At 45.1% G+C, this 21126-nt stretch overlaps 16 non-coding genes across 16 annotated transcripts; all 16 read left to right on the top strand.

Moving 5' to 3' along the window:
• The first annotated feature begins 761 nt into the window (after positions 1–761).
• On the top strand, positions 762–948 carry LOC141210708 (U2 spliceosomal RNA). Its single transcript, XR_012280829.1, has one exon. It is a non-coding gene; the product is annotated as a U2 spliceosomal RNA (small nuclear RNA).
• Positions 949–2070: 1122 nt separating this feature from the next.
• On the top strand, positions 2071–2261 carry LOC141211017 (U2 spliceosomal RNA). The gene has a single exon (XR_012281005.1). It is a non-coding gene; the product is annotated as a U2 spliceosomal RNA (small nuclear RNA).
• A 1121-nt stretch (positions 2262–3382) lies between these two features.
• LOC141211016 (U2 spliceosomal RNA) lies at positions 3383–3573 on the top strand. Its single transcript, XR_012281004.1, has one exon. It is a non-coding gene; the product is annotated as a U2 spliceosomal RNA (small nuclear RNA).
• Positions 3574–4690: 1117 nt separating this feature from the next.
• Positions 4691–4881, top strand: LOC141210492 (U2 spliceosomal RNA). The gene has a single exon (XR_012280659.1). It is a non-coding gene; the product is annotated as a U2 spliceosomal RNA (small nuclear RNA).
• Positions 4882–6001: 1120 nt separating this feature from the next.
• On the top strand, positions 6002–6192 carry LOC141211015 (U2 spliceosomal RNA). Its single transcript, XR_012281003.1, has one exon. It is a non-coding gene; the product is annotated as a U2 spliceosomal RNA (small nuclear RNA).
• A 1119-nt stretch (positions 6193–7311) lies between these two features.
• Positions 7312–7502, top strand: LOC141211014 (U2 spliceosomal RNA). Its single transcript, XR_012281002.1, has one exon. It is a non-coding gene; the product is annotated as a U2 spliceosomal RNA (small nuclear RNA).
• Positions 7503–8622: 1120 nt separating this feature from the next.
• LOC141211013 (U2 spliceosomal RNA) lies at positions 8623–8813 on the top strand. The gene has a single exon (XR_012281001.1). It is a non-coding gene; the product is annotated as a U2 spliceosomal RNA (small nuclear RNA).
• A 1121-nt stretch (positions 8814–9934) lies between these two features.
• On the top strand, positions 9935–10125 carry LOC141211011 (U2 spliceosomal RNA). The gene has a single exon (XR_012281000.1). It is a non-coding gene; the product is annotated as a U2 spliceosomal RNA (small nuclear RNA).
• Positions 10126–11249: 1124 nt separating this feature from the next.
• On the top strand, positions 11250–11440 carry LOC141211009 (U2 spliceosomal RNA). The gene has a single exon (XR_012280998.1). It is a non-coding gene; the product is annotated as a U2 spliceosomal RNA (small nuclear RNA).
• A 1121-nt stretch (positions 11441–12561) lies between these two features.
• Positions 12562–12752, top strand: LOC141211008 (U2 spliceosomal RNA). The gene has a single exon (XR_012280997.1). It is a non-coding gene; the product is annotated as a U2 spliceosomal RNA (small nuclear RNA).
• Positions 12753–13874: 1122 nt separating this feature from the next.
• Positions 13875–14065, top strand: LOC141211007 (U2 spliceosomal RNA). Its single transcript, XR_012280996.1, has one exon. It is a non-coding gene; the product is annotated as a U2 spliceosomal RNA (small nuclear RNA).
• A 1120-nt stretch (positions 14066–15185) lies between these two features.
• On the top strand, positions 15186–15376 carry LOC141209826 (U2 spliceosomal RNA). The gene has a single exon (XR_012280016.1). It is a non-coding gene; the product is annotated as a U2 spliceosomal RNA (small nuclear RNA).
• Positions 15377–16497: 1121 nt separating this feature from the next.
• Positions 16498–16688, top strand: LOC141210500 (U2 spliceosomal RNA). The gene has a single exon (XR_012280667.1). It is a non-coding gene; the product is annotated as a U2 spliceosomal RNA (small nuclear RNA).
• A 1120-nt stretch (positions 16689–17808) lies between these two features.
• LOC141211006 (U2 spliceosomal RNA) lies at positions 17809–17999 on the top strand. The gene has a single exon (XR_012280995.1). It is a non-coding gene; the product is annotated as a U2 spliceosomal RNA (small nuclear RNA).
• Positions 18000–19119: 1120 nt separating this feature from the next.
• LOC141211005 (U2 spliceosomal RNA) lies at positions 19120–19310 on the top strand. Its single transcript, XR_012280994.1, has one exon. It is a non-coding gene; the product is annotated as a U2 spliceosomal RNA (small nuclear RNA).
• A 1120-nt stretch (positions 19311–20430) lies between these two features.
• On the top strand, positions 20431–20621 carry LOC141211004 (U2 spliceosomal RNA). The gene has a single exon (XR_012280993.1). It is a non-coding gene; the product is annotated as a U2 spliceosomal RNA (small nuclear RNA).
• The last annotated feature ends 505 nt before the right edge of the window (positions 20622–21126 follow it).

The raw sequence follows: 21126 nt of genomic DNA, 5'->3' as shown, positions 1-21126 counted from the left end.
TGGCTAATATAGTCATCTGGTGGAAAGCATGGCCCCCCAGGATCGACGCCATTGGGCCGGGGAAGATCGAAAGCCCGAAGTGTGAAGTGCCCCAGGAGTGGTGACCCTGGGGTGCCTTAACTCACTGGGATTGGGAACCCCACTTGAGTTTAAGGCACATTTGCACTAGCACTTCAATATTTCTTTCTTCACACACACCCTTATTCCGGGCCTTCTGGCCTTAGGATGGGGAATTTTTCAATTCCCGGTCGAAGGTCCGGGCAGTATTATACTGTGAAACCTTCACTATTTATTTAATTTTTTTTGTCACTGTGTGTCCACTTTTTCACGTGTGTCCACGTCCTTACTAGGATTTTGTCGGGATGCGGTTCCCTTACGGGTTCCTCTCTTGGCAGGTCTAGGGGGGGAGTGTGTGGCCATCAGGTTCCGCTCCCCCCTGATCCCCCCTGGCTCTCCTCTTTCGGGAGGAGAGCGTTGTTGGCTCCCCTCTTCCGAGAGGGGAGCACAGTCTTTGGCTCCCAGTGCCTTGCTCGGGTGAGAACTCGGGCAGGTATTGGGGGTAAGATTGGGTCGCCTCTGGCTCCGGCTGGAGGTGGCTATTTGTCCCTGTTCCTCGCTGTGGCCTTCTGGCTCGGAGGGATGGGGAATGGTTTGGGGGACCCTTCTCCTTTTGGAGAGGGTTTCAAGAAGATCAGCATCCTAGTGCACTTTTTTTGTGGCACTTGTCACTTTTTTAAGCGCACTCGGGTTTTGTACACGAATTCGGGCTTTCGAAAAAAAAAAAAAAAAAAAAAATCTATTCTTATCAGTTTAATATCTGATACGTCCCCTATCTGGGGACCATATATTAAATGGATTTTTAGAACAGGGAGATGGAAAAAGAGCTTGCTCTGTCCACTCCACGCATTGACCTGGTATTGCAGTATCTCCAGGACCGGTGCACCCCTTCTTTAATGCAGTTTCTAAAATCAGAAAGAATTGAATTCAATGATTTTTGTTCATTTTGCTTGTTTGTCGGATTTTTGGGATGGACTCTTTGGCTTTGCTTTTCTTCTCCTCATTGGATTTTTCATGTTAAAAGTTGCAGAAGCCAGATGACAAGCTCATTTTGGTTCAACTTCAGCAACTGTGCATTGCATTGCCATGTAATGTAATGTAATGCAATGCTATCTATCAAGCTCTCCCTCTATACTTCCTTTTGGATAAACAGACATATTAGGCAAGCATTTTGGAGCTTTCACCTAAATAACTACAGGTGGTGAGATAAGCTGCACAATATAATTGACCTTTCAGTATATTGTTGCACACACACCATCTATTTAGCAAATGCCCTTGTTATCAACAGCAGCCTTTTAAACTCACCTGAGCTAACAGGTATGTGAGCTGGTTACTCTGCTGCGCTTAAAATTTCTTTTTTGGTTTGCTACAATGCCTTTTCTGAAACGTTGTCTCCCTCTGCTGGAACACTGACTTCTTTCATTTAATGCCTGCAGACTATAAAAGAGAAACCAACCCAAAAAGTTTGGTTGATTAGTCTGTGGCATTCTTTTAAACTGTTGCTTATGGCGGTCTCTGTGAGCTTCTCAGTGACATTCAGCCATCCAGGTATCCCGCCTGCAGTAGACGGAATGTGGCAATGGAACGCTGGCTGCGCGTGTCATAATAGGCTCTGAGCCTTTATATACCTGCGCACAGCAGCAGCCACCTTCAGTCTGCTGCTGGACAGCCAGCAGCAGCAGCAGCAGGAAAGGTAATTAATCAGCAACCCTCCTGCTAAGGGTAGACAGCTGCTCGTTCCACCCCCCCCCCCGCCTTAATTGGTTCTCCTCCCTTCCAACGGTGTTGAGGCGGGTGGGAACAGCCGGGGGTTGAGGGTACTGTGCTAAAAGAGGTGGAGTTATGCAGATCTAAAACGCGTGGATTGCAGCAGCAGCAAGCCGAAAAGTGCAGGCATGTGAGGGATCTAGAGGTTGACAGCATGTCTTCTTAACGGGAGTCCAGGTGGCCATCTCCACAAATGGACTTTTCAGAATCCTTGGGTGGCACCGTAGTCGGAAACCAATTCTGGTTATCGCTTCTCGGCCTTTTGGCTAAGATCAAGTGTAGTATCTGTTCTTATCAGTTTAATATCTGATACGTCCCCTATCTGGGGACCATATATTAAATGGATTTTTAGAACAGGGAGATGGAAAAAGAGCTTGCTCTGTCCACTCCACGCATTGACCTGGTATTGCAGTATCTCCAGGACCGGTGCACCCCTTCTTTAATGCAGTTTCTAAAATCAGAAAGAATTGAATTCAATGCTTTTTGTTCATTTTGCTTGTTTGTCGGATTTTGGGATGGACTCTTTGGCTTTGCTTTTCTTCTCCTCATTGGATTTTTCATGTTAAAAGTTGCAGAAGCCAGATGACAAGCTCATTTTGGTTCAACTTCAGCAACTGTGCATTGCATTGCCATGTAATGTAATGTAATGCAATGCTATCTATCTAGCTCTCCCTCTATACTTCCTTTTGGATAAACAGACATATTAGGCAAGCATTTTGGAGCTTTCACCTAAATAACTACAGGTGGTGAGATAAGCTGCACAATATAATTGACCTTTCAGTATATTGTTGCACACACACCATCTATTTAGCAAATGCCCTTGTTATCAACAGCAGCCTTTTAAACTCACCTGAGCTAACAGGTATGTGAGCTGGTTACTCTGCTGCGCTTAAAATTTCTTTTTTGGTTTGCTACAATGCCTTTTCTGAAACGTTGTCTCCCTCTGCTGGAACACTGACTTCTTTCATTTAATGCCTGCAGACTATAAAAGAGAAACCAACCCAAAAAGTTTGGTTGATTAGTCTGTGGCATTCTTTTAAACTGTTGCTTATGGCGGTCTCTGTGATCTTCTCAGTGACATTCAGCCATCCAGGTATCCCGCCTGCAGTAGACGGAATGTGGCAATGGAACGCTGGCTGCGCGTGTCATAATAGGCTCTGAGCCTTTATATACCTGCGCACAGCAGCAGCCACCTTCAGTCTGCTGCTGGACAGCCAGCAGCAGCAGCAGCAGGAGAGGTAATTAATCAGCAACCCTCCTGCTAAGGGTAGACAGCTGCTCGTTCCACCCCCCCCCCCGCCTTAATTGGTTCTCCTCCCTTCCAACGGTGTTGAGGCGGGTGGGAACAGCCGGGGGTTGAGGGTACTGTGCTAAAAGAGGTGGAGTTATGCAGATCTAAAACGCGTGGATTGCAGCAGCAGCAAGCCGAAAAGTGCAGGCATGTGAGGGATCTAGAGGTTGACAGCATGTCTTCTTAACGGGAATCCAGGTGGCCATCTCCACAAATGGACTTTTCAGAATCCTTGGGTGGCACCGTAGTCGGAAACCAATTCTGGTTATCGCTTCTCGGCCTTTTGGCTAAGATCAAGTGTAGTATCTGTTCTTATCAGTTTAATATCTGATACGTCCCCTATCTGGGGACCATATATTAAATGGATTTTTAGAACAGGGAGATGGAAAAAGAGCTTGCTCTGTCCACTCCACGCATTGACCTGGTATTGCAGTATCTCCAGGACCGGTGCACCCCTTCTTTAATGCAGTTTCTAAAATCAGAAAGAATTGAATTCAATGCTTTTTGTTCATTTTGCTTGTTTGTCGGATTTTGGGATGGACTCTTTGGCTTTGCTTTTCTTCTCCTCATTGGATTTTTCATGTTAAAAGTTGCAGAAGCCAGATGACAAGCTCATTTTGGTTCAACTTCAGCAACTGTGCATTGCATTGCCATGTAATGTAATGTAATGCAATGCTATCTATATAGCTCTCCCTCTATACTTCCTTTTGGATAAACAGACATATTAGGCAAGCATTTTGGAGCTTTCACCTAAATAACTACAGGTGGTGAGATAAGCTGCACAATATAATTGACCTTTCAGTATATTGTTGCACACACACCATCTATTTAGCAAATGCCCTTGTTATCAACAGCAGCCTTTTAAACTCACCTGAGCTAACAGGTATGTGAGCTGGTTACTCTGCTGCGCTTAAAATTTCTTTTTTGGTTTGCTACAATGCCTTTTATGAAACGTTGTCTCCCTCTGCTGGAACACTGACTTCTTTCATTTAATGCCTGCAGACTATAAAAGAGAAACCAACCCAAAAAGTTTGGTTGATTAGTCTGTGGCATTCTTTTAAACTGTTGCTTATGGCGGTCTCTGTGAGCTTCTCAGTGACATTCAGCCATCCAGGTATCCCGCCTGCAGTAGACGGAATGTGGCAATGGAACGCTGGCTGCGCGTGTCATAATAGGCTCTGAGCCTTTATATACCTGCGCACAGCAGCAGCCACCTTCAGTCTGCTGCTGGACAGCCAGCAGCAGCAGCAGGAGAGGTAATTAATCAGCAACCCTACTGCTAAGGGTAGACAGCTGCTCGTTCCACCCCCCCCCCGCCTTAATTGGTTCTCCTCCCTTCCAACGGTGTTGAGGCGGGTGGGAACAGCCGGGGGTTGAGGGTACTGTGCTAAAAGAGGTGGAGTTATGCAGATCTAAAACGCGTGGATTGCAGCAGCAGCAAGCCGAAAAGTGCAGGCATGTGAGGGATCTAGAGGTTGACAGCATGTCTTCTTAACGGGAGTCCAGGTGGCCATCTCCACAAATGGACTTTTCAGAATCCTTGGGTGGCACCGTAGTCGGAAACCAATTCTGGTTATCGCTTCTCGGCCTTTTGGCTACGATCAAGTGTAGTATCTGTTCTTATCAGTTTAATATCTGATACGTCCCCTATCTGGGGACCATATATTAAATGGATTTTTAGAACAGGGAGATGGAAAAAGAGCTTGCTCTGTCCACTCCACGCATTGACCTTGTATTGCAATATCTCCAGGACTGGTGCACCCCTTCTTTAATGCAGTTTCTAAAATCAGAAAGAATTGAATTCAATGCTTTTTGTTCATTTTGCTTGTTTGTCGGATTTTGGGATGGACTCTTTGGCTTTGCTTTTCTTCTCCTCATTGGATTTTTCATGTTAAAAGTTGCAGAAGCCAGATGACAAGCTCATTTTGGTTCAACTTCAGCAACTGTGCATTGCATTGCCATGTAATGTAATGTAATGCAATGCTATCTATCTAGCTCTCCCTCTATACTTCCTTTTGGATAAACAGACATATTAGGCAAGCATTTTGGAGCTTTCACCTAAATAACTACAGGTGGTGAGATAAGCTGCACAATATAATTGACCTTTCAGTATATTGTTGCACACACACCATCTATTTAGCAAATGCCCTTGTTATCAACAGCAGCCTTTTAAACTCACCTGAGCTAACAGGTATGTGAGCTGGTTACTCTGCTGCGCTTAAAATTTCTTTTTTGGTTTGCTACAATGCCTTTTCTGAAACGTTGTCTCCCTCTGCTGGAACACTGACTTCTTTAATTTAATGCCTGCAGACTATAAAAGAGAAACCAACCCAAAAAGTTTGGTTGATTAGTCTGTGGCATTCTTTTAAACTGTTGCTTATGGCGGTCTCTGTGAGCTTCTCAGTGACATTCAGCCATCCAGGTATCCCGCCTGCAGTAGACGGAATGTGGCAATGGAACGCTGGCTGCGCGTGTCATAATAGGCTCTGAGCCTTTATATACCTGCGCACAGCAGCAGCCACCTTCAGTCTGCTGCTGGACAGCCAGCAGCAGCAGCAGCAGGAGAGGTAATTAATCAGCAACCCTCCTGCTAAGGGTAGACAGCTGCTCGTTCCACCCCCCCCCCGCCTTAATTGGTTCTCCTCCCTTCCAACGGTGTTGAGGCGGGTGGGAACAGCCGGGGGTTGAGGGTACTGTGCTAAAAGAGGTGGAGTTATGCAGATCTAAAACGCGTGGATTGCAGCAGCAGCAAGCCGAAAAGTGCAGGCATGTGAGGGATCTAGAGGTTGACAGCATGTCTTCTTAACGGGAGTCCAGGTGGCCATCTCCACAAATGGACTTTTCAGAATCCTTGGGTGGCACCGTAGTCGGAAACCAATTCTGGTTATCGCTTCTCGGCCTTTTGGCTAAGATCAAGTGTAGTATCTGTTCTTATCAGTTTAATATCTGATACGTCCCCTATCTGGGGACCATATATTAAATGGATTTTTAGAACAGGGAGATGGAAAAAGAGCTTGCTCTGTCCACTCCACGCATTGACCTGGTATTGCAGTATCTCCAGGACCGGTGCACCCCTTCTTTAATGCAGTTTCTAAAATCAGAAAGAATTGAATTCAGTGCTTTTTGTTCATTTTGCTTGTTTGTCGGATTTTGGGATGGACTCTTTGGCTTTGCTTTTCTTCTCCTCATTGGATTTTTCATGTTAAAAGTTGCAGAAGCCAGATGACAAGCTCATTTTGGTTCAACTTCAGCAACTGTGCATTGCATTGCCATGTAATGTAATGTAATGCAATGCTATCTATCTAGCTCTCCCTCTATACTTCCTTTTGGATAAACAGACATATTAGGCAAGCATTTTGGAGCTTTCACCTAAATAACTACAGGTGGTGAGATAAGCTGCACAATATAATTGACCTTTCAGTATATTGTTGCACACACACCATCTATTTAGCAAATGCCCTTGTTATCAACAGCAGCCTTTTAAACTCACCTGAGCTAACAGGTATGTGAGCTGGTTACTCTGCTGCGCTTAAAATTTCTATTTTGGTTTGCTACAATGCCTTTTCTGAAACGTTGTCTCCCTCTGCTGGAACACTGACTTCTTTCATTTAATGCCTGCAGACTATAAAAGAGAAACCAACCCAAAAAGTTTGGTTGATTAGTCTGTGGCATTCTTTTAAACTGTTGCTTATGGCGGTCTCTGTGAGCTTCTCAGTGACATTCAGCCATCCAGGTATCCCGCCTGCAGTAGACGGAATGTGGCAATGGAACGCTGGCTGCGCGTGTCATAATAGGCTCTGAGCCTTTATATACCTGCGCACAGCAGCAGCCACCTTCAGTCTGCTGCTGGACAGCCAGCAGCAGCAGCAGCAGGAGAGGTAATTAATCAGCAACCCTCCTGCTAAGGGTAGACAGCTGCTCGTTCCACCCCCCCCCGCCTTAATTGGTTCTCCTCCCTTCCAACGGTGTTGAGGCGGGTGGGAACAGCCGGGGGTTGAGGGTACTGTGCTAAAAGAGGTGGAGTTATGCAGATCTAAAACGCGTGGATTGCAGCAGCAGCAAGCCGAAAAGTGCAGGCATGTGAGGGATCTAGAGGTTGACAGCATGTCTTCTTAACGGGAGTCCAGGTGGCCATCTCCACAAATGGACTTTTCAGAATCCTTGGGTGGCACCGTAGTCGGAAACCAATTCTGGTTATCGCTTCTCGGCCTTTTGGCTAAGATCAAGTGTAGTATCTGTTCTTATCAGTTTAATATCTGATACGTCCCCTATCTGGGGACCATATATTAAATGGATTTTTAGAACAGGGAGATGGAAAAAGAGCTTGCTCTGTCCACTCCACGCATTGACCTGGTATTGCAGTATCTCCAGGACCGGTGCACCCCTTCTTTAATGCAGTTTCTAAAATCAGAAAGAATTGAATTCAATGCTTTTTGTTCATTTTGCTTGTTTGTCGGATTTTGGGATGGACTCTTTGGCTTTGCTTTTCTTCTCCTCATTGGATTTTTCATGTTAAAAGTTGCAGAAGCCAGATGACAAGCTCATTTTGGTTCAACTTCAGCAACTGTGCATTGCATTGCCATGTAATGTAATGTAATGCAATGCTATCTATCTAGCTCTCCCTCTATACTTCCTTTTGGATAAACAGACATATTAGGCAAGCATTTTGGAGCTTTCACCTAAATAACTACAGGTGGTGAGATAAGCTGCACAATATAATTGACCTTTCAGTATATTGTTGCACACACACCATCTATTTAGCAAATGCCCTTGTTATCAACAGCAGCCTTTTAAACTCACCTGAGCTAACAGGTATGTGAGCTGGTTACTCTGCTGCGCTTAAAATTTCTTTTTTGGTTTGCTACAATGCCTTTTCTGAAACGTTGTCTCCCTCTGCTGGAACACTGACTTCTTTCATTTAATGCCTGCAGACTATAAAAGAGAAACCAACCCAAAAAGTTTGGTTGATTAGTCTGTGGCATTCTTTTAAACTGTTGCTTATGGCGGTCTCTGTGAGCTTCTCAGTGACATTCAGCCATCCAGGTATCCCGCCTGCAGTAGACGGAATGTGGCAATGGAACGCTGGCTGTGCGTGTCATAATAGGCTCTGAGCCTTTATATACCTGCGCACAGCAGCAGCCACCTTCAGTCTGCTGCTGGACAGCCAGCAGCAGCAGCAGCAGGAGAGGTAATTAATCAGCAACCCTCCTGCTAAGGGTAGACAGCTGCTCGTTCCACCCCCCCCCCGCCTTAATTGGTTCTCCTCCCTTCCAACGGTGTTGAGGCGGGTGGGAACAGCCGGTGGTTGAGGGTACTGTGCTAAAAGAGGTGGAGTTATGCAGATCTAAAACGCGTGGATTGCAGCAGCAGCAAGCCGAAAAGTGCAGGCATGTGAGGGATCTAGAGGTTGACAGCATGTCTTCTTAACGGGAGTCCAGGTGGCCATCTCCACAAATGGACTTTTCAGAATCCTTGGGTGGCACCGTAGTCGGAAACCAATTCTGGTTATCGCTTCTCGGCCTTTTGGCTAAGATCAAGTGTAGTATCTGTTCTTATCAGTTTAATATCTGATACGTCCCCTATCTGGGGACCATATATTAAATGGATTTTTAGAACAGGGAGATGGAAAAAGAGCTTGCTCTGTCCACTCCACGCATTGACCTGGTATTGCAGTATCTCCAGGACCGGTGCACCCCTTCTTTAATGCAGTTTCTAAAATCAGAAAGAATTGAATTCAATGCTTTTTGTTCATTTTGCTTGTTTGTCGGATTTTGGGATGGACTCTTTGGCTTTGCTTTTCTTCTCCTCATTGGATTTTTCATGTTAAAAGTTGCAGAAGCCAGATGACAAGCTCATTTTGGTTCAACTTCAGCAACTGTGCATTGCATTGCCATGTAATGTAATGTAATGCAATGCTATCTATCTAGCTCTCCCTCTATACTTCCTTTTGGATAAACAGACATATTAGGCAAGCATTTTGGAGCTTTCACCTAAATAACTACAGGTGGTGAGATAAGCTGCACAATATAATTGACCTTTCAGTATATTGTTGCACACACACCATCTATTTAGCAAATGCCCTTGTTATCAACAGCAGCCTTTTAAACTCACCTGAGCTAACAGGTATGTGAGCTGGTTACTCTGCTGCGCTTAAAATTTCTTTTTTGGTTTGCTACAATGCCTTTTCTGAAACGTTGTCTCCCTCTGCTGGAACACTGACTTCTTTCATTTAATGCCTGCAGACTATAAAAGAGAAACCAACCCAAAAAGTTTGGTTGATTAGTCTGTGGCATTCTTTTAAACTGTTGCTTATGGCGGTCTCTGTGAGCTTCTCAGTGACATTCAGCCATCCAGGTATCCCGCCTGCAGTAGACAGAATGTGGCAATGGAACGCTGGCTGTGCGTGTCATAATAGGCTCTGAGCCTTTATATACCTGCGCACAGCAGCAGCCACCTTCAGTCTGCTGCTGGACAGCCAGCAGCAGCAGCAGCAGGAGAGGTAATTAATCAGCAACCCTCCTGCTAAGGGTAGACAGCTGCTCGTTCCACCCCCCCCCCCGCCTTAATTGGTTCTCCTCCCTTCCAACGGTGTTGAGGCGGGTGGGAACAGCCGGGGGTTGAGGGTACTGTGCTAAAAGAGGTGGAGTTATGCAGATCTAAAACGCGTGGATTGCAGCAGCAGCAAGCCGAAAAGTGCAGGCATGTGAGGGATCTAGAGGTTGACAGCATGTCTTCTTAACGGGAGTCCAGGTGGCCATCTCCACAAATGGACTTTTCAGAATCCTTGGGTGGCACCGTAGTCGGAAACCAATTCTGGTTATCGCTTCTCGGCCTTTTGGCTAAGATCAAGTGTAGTATCTGTTCTTATCAGTTTAATATCTGATACGTCCCCTATCTGGGGACCATATATTAAATGGATTTTTAGAACAGGGAGATGGAAAAAGAGCTTGCTCTGTCCACTCCACGCATTGACCTGGTATTGCAGTATCTCCAGGACCGGTGCACCCCTTCTTTAATGCAGTTTCTAAAATCAGAAAGAATTGAATTCAATGCTTTTTGTTCATTTTGCTTGTTTGTCGGATTTTGGGATGGACTCTTTGGCTTTGCTTTTCTTCTCCTCATTGGATTTTTCATGTTAAAAGTTGCAGAAGCCAGATGACAAGCTCATTTTGGTTCAACTTCAGCAACTGTGCATTGCATTGCCATGTAATGTAATGTAATGCAATGCTATCTATCTAGCTCTCCCTCTATACTTCCTTTTGGATAAACAGACATATTAGGCAAGCATTTTGGAGCTTTCACCTAAATAACTACAGGTGGTGAGATAAGCTGCACAATATAATTGACCTTTCAGTATATTGTTGCACACACACCATCTATTTAGCAAATGCCCTTGTTATCAACAGCAGCCTTTTAAACTCACCTGAGCTAACAGGTATGTGAGCTGGTTACTCTGCTGCGCTTAAAATTTCTTTTTTGGTTTGCTACAATGCCTTTTCTGAAACGTTGTCTCCCTCTGCTGGAACACTGACTTCTTTCATTTAATGCCTGCAGACTATAAAAGAGAAACCAACCCAAAAAGTTTGGTTGATTAGTCTGTGGCATTCTTTTAAACTGTTGCTTATGGCGGTCTCTGTGAGCTTCTCAGTGACATTCAGCCATCCAGGTATCCCGCCTGCAGTAGACGGAATGTGGCAATGGAACGCTGGCTGCGCGTGTCATAATAGGCTCTGAGCCTTTATATACCTGCGCACAGCAGCAGCCACCTTCAGTCTGCTGCTGGACATCCAGCAGCAGCAGCAGCAGGAGAGGTAATTAATCAGCAACCCTCCTGCTAAGGGTAGACAGCTGCTCGTTCCACCCCCCCCCCCCCCGCCTTAATTGGTTCTCCTCCCTTCCAACGGTGTTGAGGCGGGTGGGAACAGCGGGGGGTTGAGGGTACTGTGCTAAAAGAGGTGGAGTTATGCAGATCTAAAACGCGTGAATTGCAGCAGCAGCAAGCCGAAAAGTGCAGGCATGTGAGGGATCTAGAGGTTGACAGCATGTCTTCTTAACGGGAGTCCAGGTGGCCATCTCCACAAATGGACTTTTCAGAATCCTTGGGTGGCACCGTAGTCGGAAACCAATTCTGGTTATCGCTTCTCGGCCTTTTGGCTAAGATCAAGTGTAGTATCTGTTCTTATCAGTTTAATATCTGATACGTCCCCTATCTGGGGACCATATATTAAATGGATTTTTAGAACAGGGAGATGGAAAAAGAGCTTGCTCTGTCCACTCCACGCATTGACCTGGTATTGCAGTATCTCCAGGACCGGTGCACCCCTTCTTTAATGCAGTTTCTAAAATCAGAAAGAATTGAATTCAATGCTTTTTGTTCATTTTGCTTGTTTGTCGGATTTTGGGATGGACTCTTTGGCTTTGCTTTTCTTCTCCTCATTGGATTTTTCATGTTAAAAGTTGCAGAAGCCAGATGACAAGCTCATTTTGGTTCAACTTCAGCAACTGTGCATTGCATTGCCATGTAATGTAATGTAATGCAATGCTATCTATCTAGCTCTCCCTCTATACTTCCTTTTGGATAAACAGACATATTAGGCAAGCATTTTGGAGCTTTCACCTAAATAACTACAGGTTGTGAGATAAGCTGCACAATATAATTGACCTTTCAGTATATTGTTGCACACACACCATCTATTTAGCAAATGCCCTTGTTATCAACAGCAGCCTTTTAAACTCACCTGAGCTAACAGGTATGTGAGCTGGTTACTCTGCTGCGCTTAAAATTTCTTTTTTGGTTTGCTACAATGCCTTTTCTGAAACGTTGTCTCCCTCTGCTGGAACACTGACTTCTTTCATTTAATGCCTGCAGACTATAAAAGAGAAACCAACCCAAAAAGTTTGGTTGATTAGTCTGTGGCATTCTTTTAAACTGTTGCTTATGGCGGTCTCTGTGAGCTTCTCAGTGACATTCAGCCATCCAGGTATCCCGCCTGCAGTAGACGGAATGTGGCAATGGAACGCTGGCTGCGCGTGTCATAATAGGCTCTGAGCCTTTATATACCTGCGCACAGCAGCAGCCACCTTCAGTCTGCTGCTGGACAGCCAGCAGCAGCAGCAGCAGGAGAGGTAATTAATCAGCAACCCTCCTGCTAAGGGTAGACAGCTGCTCGTTCCACCCCCCCCCCCGCCTTAATTGGTTCTCCTCCCTTCCAACGGTGTTGAGGCGGGTGGGAACAGCCGGGGGTTGAGGGTACTGTGCTAAAAGAGGTGGAGTTATGCAGATCTAAAACGCGTGGATTGCAGCAGCAGCAAGCCGAAAAGTGCAGGCATGTGAGGGATCTAGAGGTTGACAGCATGTCTTCTTAACGGGAGTCCAGGTGGCCATCTCCACAAATGGACTTTTCAGAATCCTTGGGTGGCACCGTAGTCGGAAACCAATTCTGGTTATCGCTTCTCGGCCTTTTGGCTAAGATCAAGTGTAGTATCTGTTCTTATCAGTTTAATATCTGATACGTCCCCTATCTGGGGACCATATATTAAATGGATTTTTAGAACAGGGAGATGGAAAAAGAGCTTGCTCTGTCCACTCCACGCATTGACCTGGTATTGCAGTATCTCCAGGACCGGTGCACCCCTTCTTTAATGCAGTTTCTAAAATCAGAAAGAATTGAATTCAATGCTTTTTGTTCATTTTGCTTGTTTGTCGGATTTTGGGATGGACTCTTTGGCTTTGCTTTTCTTCTCCTCATTGGATTTTTCATGTTAAAAGTTGCAGAAGCCAGATGACAAGCTCATTTTGGTTCAACTTCAGCAACTGTGCATTGCATTGCCATGTAATGTAATGTAATGCAATGCTATCTATCTAGCTCTCCCTCTATACTTCCTTTTGGATAAACAGACATATTAGGCAAGCATTTTGGAGCTTTCACCTAAATAACTACAGGTGGTGAGATAAGCTGCACAATATAATTGACCTTTCAGTATATTGTTGCACACACACCATCTATTTAGCAAATGCCCTTGTTATCAACAGCAGCCTTTTAAACTCACCTGAGCTAACAGGTATGTGAGCTGGTTACTCTGCTGCGCTTAAAATTTCTTTTTTGGTTTGCTACAATGCCTTTTCTGAAACGTTGTCTCCCTCTGCTGGAACACTGACTTCTTTCATTTAATGCCTGCAGACTATAAAAGAGAAACCAACCCAAAAAGTTTGGTTGATTAGTCTGTGGCATTCTTTTAAACTGTTGCTTATGGCGGTCTCTGTGAGCTTCTCAGTGACATTCAGCCATCCAGGTATCCCGCCTGCAGTAGACGGAATGTGGCAATGGAACGCTGGCTGCGCGTGTCATAATAGGCTCTGAGCCTTTATATACCTGCGCACAGCAGCAGCCACCTTCAGTCTGCTGCTGGACAGCCAGCAGCAGCAGCAGCAGGAGAGGTAATTAATCAGCAACCCTCCTGCTAAGGGTAGACAGCTGCTCGTTCCACCCCCCCCCCCCGCCTTAATTGGTTCTCCTCCCTTCCAACGGTGTTGAGGCGGGTGGGAACAGCCGGGGGTTGAGGGTACTGTGCTAAAAGAGGTGGAGTTATGCAGATCTAAAACGCGTGGATTGCAGCAGCAGCAAGCCGAAAAGTGCAGGCATGTGAGGGATCTAGAGGTTGACAGCATGTCTTCTTAACGGGAGTCCAGGTGGCCATCTCCACAAATGGACTTTTCAGAATCCTTGGGTGGCACCGTAGTCGGAAACCAATTCTGGTTATCGCTTCTCGGCCTTTTGGCTAAGATCAAGTGTAGTATCTGTTCTTATCAGTTTAATATCTGATACGTCCCCTATCTGGGGACCATATATTAAATGGATTTTTAGAACAGGGAGATGGAAAAAGAGCTTGCTCTGTCCACTCCACGCATTGACCTGGTATTGCAGTATCTCCAGGACCGGTGCACCCCTTCTTTAATGCAGTTTCTAAAATCAGAAAGAATTGAATTCAATGCTTTTTGTTCATTTTGCTTGTTTGTCGGATTTTGGGATGGACTCTTTGGCTTTGCTTTTCTTCTACTCATTGGATTTTTCATGTTAAAAGTTGCAGAAGCCAGATGACAAGCTCATTTTGGTTCAACTTCAGCAACTGTGCATTGCATTGCCATGTAATGTAATGTAATGCAATGCTATCTATCTAGCTCTCCCTCTATACTTCCTTTTGGATAAACAGACATATTAGGCAAGCATTTTGGAGCTTTCACCTAAATAACTACAGGTGGTGAGATAAGCTGCACAATATAATTGACCTTTCAGTATATTGTTGCACACACACCATCTATTTAGCAAATGCCCTTGTTATCAACAGCAGCCTTTTAAACTCACCTGAGCTAACAGGTATGTGAGCTGGTTACTCTGCTGCGCTTAAAATTTCTTTTTTGGTTTGCTACAATGCCTTTTCTGAAACGTTGTCTCCCTCTGCTGGAACACTGACTTCTTTCATTTAATGCCTGCAGACTATAAAAGAGAAACCAACCCAAAAAGTTTGGTTGATTAGTCTGTGGCATTCTTTTAAACTGTTGCTTATGGCGGTCTCTGTGAGCTTCTCAGTGACATTCAGCCATCCAGGTATCCCGCCTGCAGTAGACGGAATGTGGCAATGGAACGCTGGCTGCGCGTGTCATAATAGGCTCTGAGCCTTTATATACCTGCGCACAGCAGCAGCCACCTTCAGTCTGCTGCTGGACAGCCAGCAGCAGCAGCAGCAGGAGAGGTAATTAATCAGCAACCCTCCTGCTAAGGGTAGACAGCTGCTCGTTCCACCCCCCCCCCGCCTTAATTGGTTCTCCTCCCTTCCAACGGTGTTGAGGCGGGTGGGAACAGCCGGGGGTTGAGGGTACTGTGCTAAAAGAGGTGGAGTTATGCAGATCTAAAACGCGTGGATTGCAGCAGCAGCAAGCCGAAAAGTGCAGGCATGTGAGGGATCTAGAGGTTGACAGCATGTCTTCTTAACGGGAGTCCAGGTGGCCATCTCCACAAATGGACTTTTCAGAATCCTTGGGTGGCACCGTAGTCGGAAACCAATTCTGGTTATCGCTTCTCGGCCTTTTGGCTAAGATCAAGTGTAGTATCTGTTCTTATCAGTTTAATATCTGATACGTCCCCTATCTGGGGACCATATATTAAATGGATTTTTAGAACAGGGAGATGGAAAAAGAGCTTGCTCTGTCCACTCCACGCATTGACCTGGTATTGCAGTATCTCCAGGACCGGTGCACCCATTCTTTAATGCAGTTTCTAAAATCAGAAAGAATTGAATTCAATGCTTTTTGTTCATTTTGCTTGTTTGTCGGATTTTGGGATGGACTCTTTGGCTTTGCTTTTGTTCTCCTCATTGGATTTTTCATGTTAAAAGTTGCAGAAGCCAGATGACAAGCTCATTTTGGTTCAACTTCAGCAACTGTGCATTGCATTGCCATGTAATGTAATGTAATGCAATGCTATCTATCTAGCTCTCCCTCTATACTTCCTTTTGGATAAACAGACATATTAGGCAAGCATTTTGGAGCTTTCACCTAAATAACTACAGGTGGTGAGATAAGCTGCACAATATAATTGACCTTTCAGTATATTGTTGCACACACACCATCTATTTAGCAAATGCCCTTGTTATCAACAGCAGCCTTTTAAACTCACCTGAGCTAACAGGTATGTGAGCTGGTTACTCTGCTGCGCTTAAAATTTCTTTTTTGGTTTGCTACAATGCCTTTTCTGAAACGTTGTCTCCCTCTGCTGGAACACTGACTTCTTTCATTTAATGCCTGCAGACTATAAAAGAGAAACCAACCCAAAAAGTTTGGTTGATTAGTCTGTGGCATTCTTTTAAACTGTTGCTTATGGCGGTCTCTGTGAGCTTCTCAGTGACATTCAGCCATCCAGGTATCCCGCCTGCAGTAGACGGAATGTGGCAATGGAACGCTGGCTGCGCGTGTCATAATAGGCTCTGAGCCTTTATATACCTGCGCACAGCAGCAGCCACCTTCAGTCTGCTGCTGGACAGCCAGCAGCAGCAGCAGCAGGAGAGGTAATTATTCAGCAACCCTCCTGCTAAGGGTAGACAGCTGCTCGTTCCACCCCCCCCCCCGCCTTAATTGGTTCTCCTCCCTTCCAACGGTGTTGAGGCGGGTGGGAACAGCCGGGGGTTGAGGGTACTGTGCTAAAAGAGGTGGAGTTATGCAGATCTAAAACGCGTGGATTGCAGCAGCAGCAAGCCGAAAAGTGCAGGCATGTGAGGGATCTAGAGGTTGACAGCATGTCTTCTTAACGGGAGTCCAGGTGGCCATCTCCACAAATGGACTTTTCAGAATCCTTGGGTGGCACCTTAGTCGGAAACCAATTCTGGTTATCGCTTCTCGGAATTTTGGCTAAGATCAAGTGTAGTATCTGTTCTTATCAGTTTAATATCTGATACGTCCCCTATCTGGGGACCATAAATTAAATGGATTTTTAGAACAGGGAGATGGAAAAAGAGCTTGCTCTGTCCACTCCACGCATTGACCTGGTATTGCAGTATCTCCAGGACCGGTGCACCCCTTCTTTAATGCAGTTTCTAAAATCAGAAAGAATTGAATTCAATGCTTTTTGTTCATTTTGCTTGTTTGTCGGATTTTGGGATGGACTCTTTGGCTTTGCTTTTCTTCTCCTCATTGGATTTTTCATGTTAAAAGTTGCAGAAGCCAGATGACAAGCTCATTTTGGTTCAACTTCAGCAACTGTGCATTGCATTGCCATGTAATTTAATGTAATGCAATGCTATCTATCTAGCTCTCCCTCTATACTTCCTTTTGGATAAACAGACATATTAGGCAAGCATTTTGGAGCTTTCACCTAAATAACTACAGGTGGTGAGATAAGCTGCACAATATAATTGACCTTTCAGTATATTGTTGCACACACACCATCTATTTAGCAAATGCCCTTGTTATCAACAGCAGCCTTTTAAACTCACCTGAGCTAACAGGTATGTGAGCTGGTTACTCTGCTGCGCTTAAAATTTCTTTTTTGGTTTGCTACAATGCCTTTTCTGAAACGTTGTCTCCCTCTGCTGGAACACTGACTTCTTTCATTTAATGCCTGCAGACTATAAAAGAGAAACCAACCCAAAAAGTTTGGTTGATTAGTCTGTGGCATTCTTTTAAACTGTTGCTTATGGCGGTCTCTGTGAGCTTCTCAGTGACATTCAGCCATCCAGGTATCCCGCCTGCAGTAGACGGAATGTGGCAATGGAACGCTGGCTGCGCGTGTCATAATAGGCTCTGAGCCTTTATATACCTGCGCACAGCAGCAGCCACCTTCAGTCTGCTGCTGGACAGCCAGCAGCAGCAGCAGCAGGAGAGGTAATTAATCAGCAACCCTCCTGCTAAGGGTAGACAGCTGCTCGTTCCACCCCCCCCCCGCCTTAATTGGTTCTCCTCCCTTCCAACGGTGTTGAGGCGGGTGGGAACAGCCGGGGGTTGAGGGTACTGTGCTAAAAGAGGTGGAGTTATGCAGATCTAAAACGCGTGGATTGCAGCAGCAGCAAGCCGAAAAGTGCAGGCATGTGAGGGATCTAGAGGTTGACAGCATGTCTTCTTAACGGGAGTCCAGGTGGCCATCTCCACAAATGGACTTTTCAGAATCCTTGGGTGGCACCGTAGTCGGAAACCAATTCTGGTTATCGCTTCTCGGCCTTTTGGCTAAGATCAAGTGTAGTATCTGTTCTTATCAGTTTAATATCTGATACGTCCCCTATCTGGGGACCATATATTAAATGGATTTTTAGAACAGGGAGATGGAAAAAGAGCTTGCTCTGTCCACTCCACGCATTGACCTGGTATTGCAGTATCTCCAGGACCGGTGCACCCCTTCTTTAATGCAGTTTCTAAAATCAGAAAGAATTGAATTCAATGCTTTTTGTTCATTTTGCTTGTTTGTCGGATTTTGGGATGGACTCTTTGGCTTTGCTTTTCTTCTCCTCATTGGATTTTTCATGTTAAAAGTTGCAGAAGCCAGATGACAAGCTCATTTTGGTTCAACTTCAGCAACTGTGCATTGCATTGCCATGTAATGTAATGTAATGCAATGCTATCTATCTAGCTCTCCCTCTATACTTCCTTTTGGATAAACAGACATATTAGGCAAGCATTTTGGAGCTTTCACCTAAATAACTACAGGTGGTGAGATAAGCTGCACAATATAATTGACCTTTCAGTATATTGTTGCACACACACCATCTATTTAGCAAATGCCCTTGTTATCAACAGCAGCCTTTTAAACTCACCTGAGCTAACAGGTATGTGAGCTGGTTACTCTGCTGCGCTTAAAATTTCTTTTTTGGTTTGCTACAATGCCTTTTCTGAAACGTTGTCTCCCTCTGCTGGAACACTGACTTCTTTCATTTAATGCCTGCAGACTATAAAAGAGAAACCAACCCAAAAAGTTTGGTTGATTAGTCTGTGGCATTCTTTTAAACTGTTGCTTATGGCGGTCTCTGTGAGCTTCTCAGTGACATTCAGCCATCCAGGTATCCCGCCTGCAGTAGACGGAATGTGGCAATGGAACGCTGGCTGCGCGTGTCATAATAGGCTCTGAGCCTTTATATACCTGCGCACAGCAGCAGCCACCTTCAGTCTGCTGCTGGACAGCCAGCAGCAGCAGCAGCAGGAGAGGTAATTAATCAGCAACCCTCCTGCTAAGGGTAGACAGCTGCTCGTTCCACCCCCCCCCCGCCTTAATTGGTTCTCCTCCCTTCCAACGGTGTTGAGGCGGGTGGGAACAGCCGGGGGTTGAGGGTACTGTGCTAAAAGAGGTGGAGTTATGCAGATCTAAAACGCGTGGATTGCAGCAGCAGCAAGCCGAAAACTGCAGGCATGTGAGGGATCTAGAGGTTGACAGCATGTCTTCTTAACGGGAGTCCAGGTGGCCATCTCCACAAATGGACTTTTCAGAATCCTTGGGTGGCACCGTAGTCGGAAACCAATTCTGGTTATCGCTTCTCGGCCTTTTGGCTAAGATCAAGTGTAGTATCTGTTCTTATCAGTTTAATATCTGATACGTCCCCTATCTGGGGACCATATATTAAATGGATTTTTAGAACAGGGAGATGGAAAAAGAGCTTGCTCTGTCCACTCCACGCATTGACCTGGTATTGCAGTATCTCCAGGACCGGTGCACCCCTTCTTTAATGCAGTTTCTAAAATCAGAAAGAATTGAATTCAATGCTTTTTGTTCATTTTGCTTGTTTGTCGGATTTTGGGATGGACTCTTTGGCTTTGCTTTTCTTCTCCTCATTGGATTTTTCATGTTAAAAGTTGCAGAAGCCAGATGACAAGCTCATTTTGGTTCAACTTCAGCAACTGTGCATTGCATTGCCATGTAATGTAATGTAATGCAATGCTATCTATCTAGCTCTCCCTCTATACTTCCTTTTGGATAAACAGACATATTAGGCAAGCATTTTGGAGCTTTCACCTAAATAACTACAGGTGGTGAGATAAGCTGCACAATATAATTGACCTTTCAGTATATTGTTGCACACACACCATCTATTTAGCAAATGCCCTTGTTATCAACAGCAGCCTTTTAAACTCACGTGAGCTAACAGGTATGTGAGCTGGTTACTCTGCTGCGCTTAAAATTTCTTTTTTGGTTTGCTACAATGCCTTTTCTGAAACGTTGTCTCCCTCTGCTGGAACACTGACTTCTTTCATTTAATGCCTGCAGACTATAAAAGAGAAACCAACCCAAAAAGTTTGGTTGATTAGTCTGTGGCATTCTTTTAAACTGTTGCTTATGGCGGTCTCTGTGAGCTTCTCAGTGACATTCAGCCATCCAGGTATCCCGCCTGCAGTAGACGGAATGTGGCAATGGAACGCTGGCTGCGCGTGTCATAATAGGCTCTGAGCCTTTATATACCTGCGCACAGCAGCAGCCACCTTCAGTCTGCTGCTGGACAGCCAGCAGCAGCAGCAGCAGGAGAGGTAATTAATCAGCAACCCTCCTGCTAAGGGTAGACAGCTGCTCGTTCCACCCCCCCCCCGCCTTAATTGGTTCTCCTCCCTTCCAACGGTGTTGAGGCGGGTGGGAACAGCCGGGGGTTGAGGGTACTGTGCTAAAAGAGGTGGAGTTATGCAGATCTAAAACGCGTGGATTGCAGCAGCAGCAAGCCGAAAAGTGCAGGCATGTGAGGGATCTAGAGGTTGACAGCATGTCTTCTTAACGGGAGTCCAGGTGGCCATCTCCACAAATGGACTTTTCAGAATCCTTGGGTGGCACCGTAGTCGGAAGCCAATTATGGTTATCGCTTCTCGGCCTTTTGGCTAAGATCAAGTGTAGTATCTGTTCTTATCAGTTTAATATCTGATACGTCCCCTATCTGGGGACCATATATTAAATGGATTTTTAGAACAGGGAGATGGAAAAAGAGCTTGCTCTGTCCACTCCACGCATTGACCTGGTATTGCAGTATCTCCAGGACCGGTGCACCCCTTCTTTAATGCAGTTTCTAAAATCAGAAAGAATTGAATTCAATGCTTTTTGTTCATTTTTCTTGTTTGTCGGATTTTGGGATGGACTCTTTGGCTTTGCTTTTCTTCTCCTCATTGGATTTTTCATGTTAAAAGTTGCAGAAGCCAGATGACAAGCTCATTTTGGTTCAACTTCAGCAACTGTGCATTGCATTGCCATGTAATGTAATGTAATGCAATGCTATCTATCTAGCTCTCCCTCTATACTTCCTTTTGGATAAACAGACATATTAGGCAAGCATTTTGGAGCTTTCACCTAAATAACTACAGGTGGTGAGATAAGCTGCACAATATAATTGACCTTTCAGTATATTGTTGCACACACACCATCTATTTAGCAAATGCCCTTGTTATCAACAGCAGCCTTTTAAACTCACCTGAGCTAACAGGTATGTGAGCTGGTTACTCTGCTGCGCTTAAAATTTCTTTTTTGGTTTGCTACAATGCCTTTTCTGAAACGTTGTCTCCC

Source organism: Phyllobates terribilis, unplaced genomic scaffold (genome assembly GCF_046119375.1).
Source record: "Phyllobates terribilis strain yellow unplaced genomic scaffold, ASM4611937v1 Scaffold_169__1_contigs__length_4117513, whole genome shotgun sequence".
In the NCBI taxonomy this organism is placed as follows: Eukaryota; Metazoa; Chordata; class Amphibia; order Anura; family Dendrobatidae; genus Phyllobates; species Phyllobates terribilis.
This window is presented reverse-complemented; position numbering and strand designations above follow the sequence as displayed.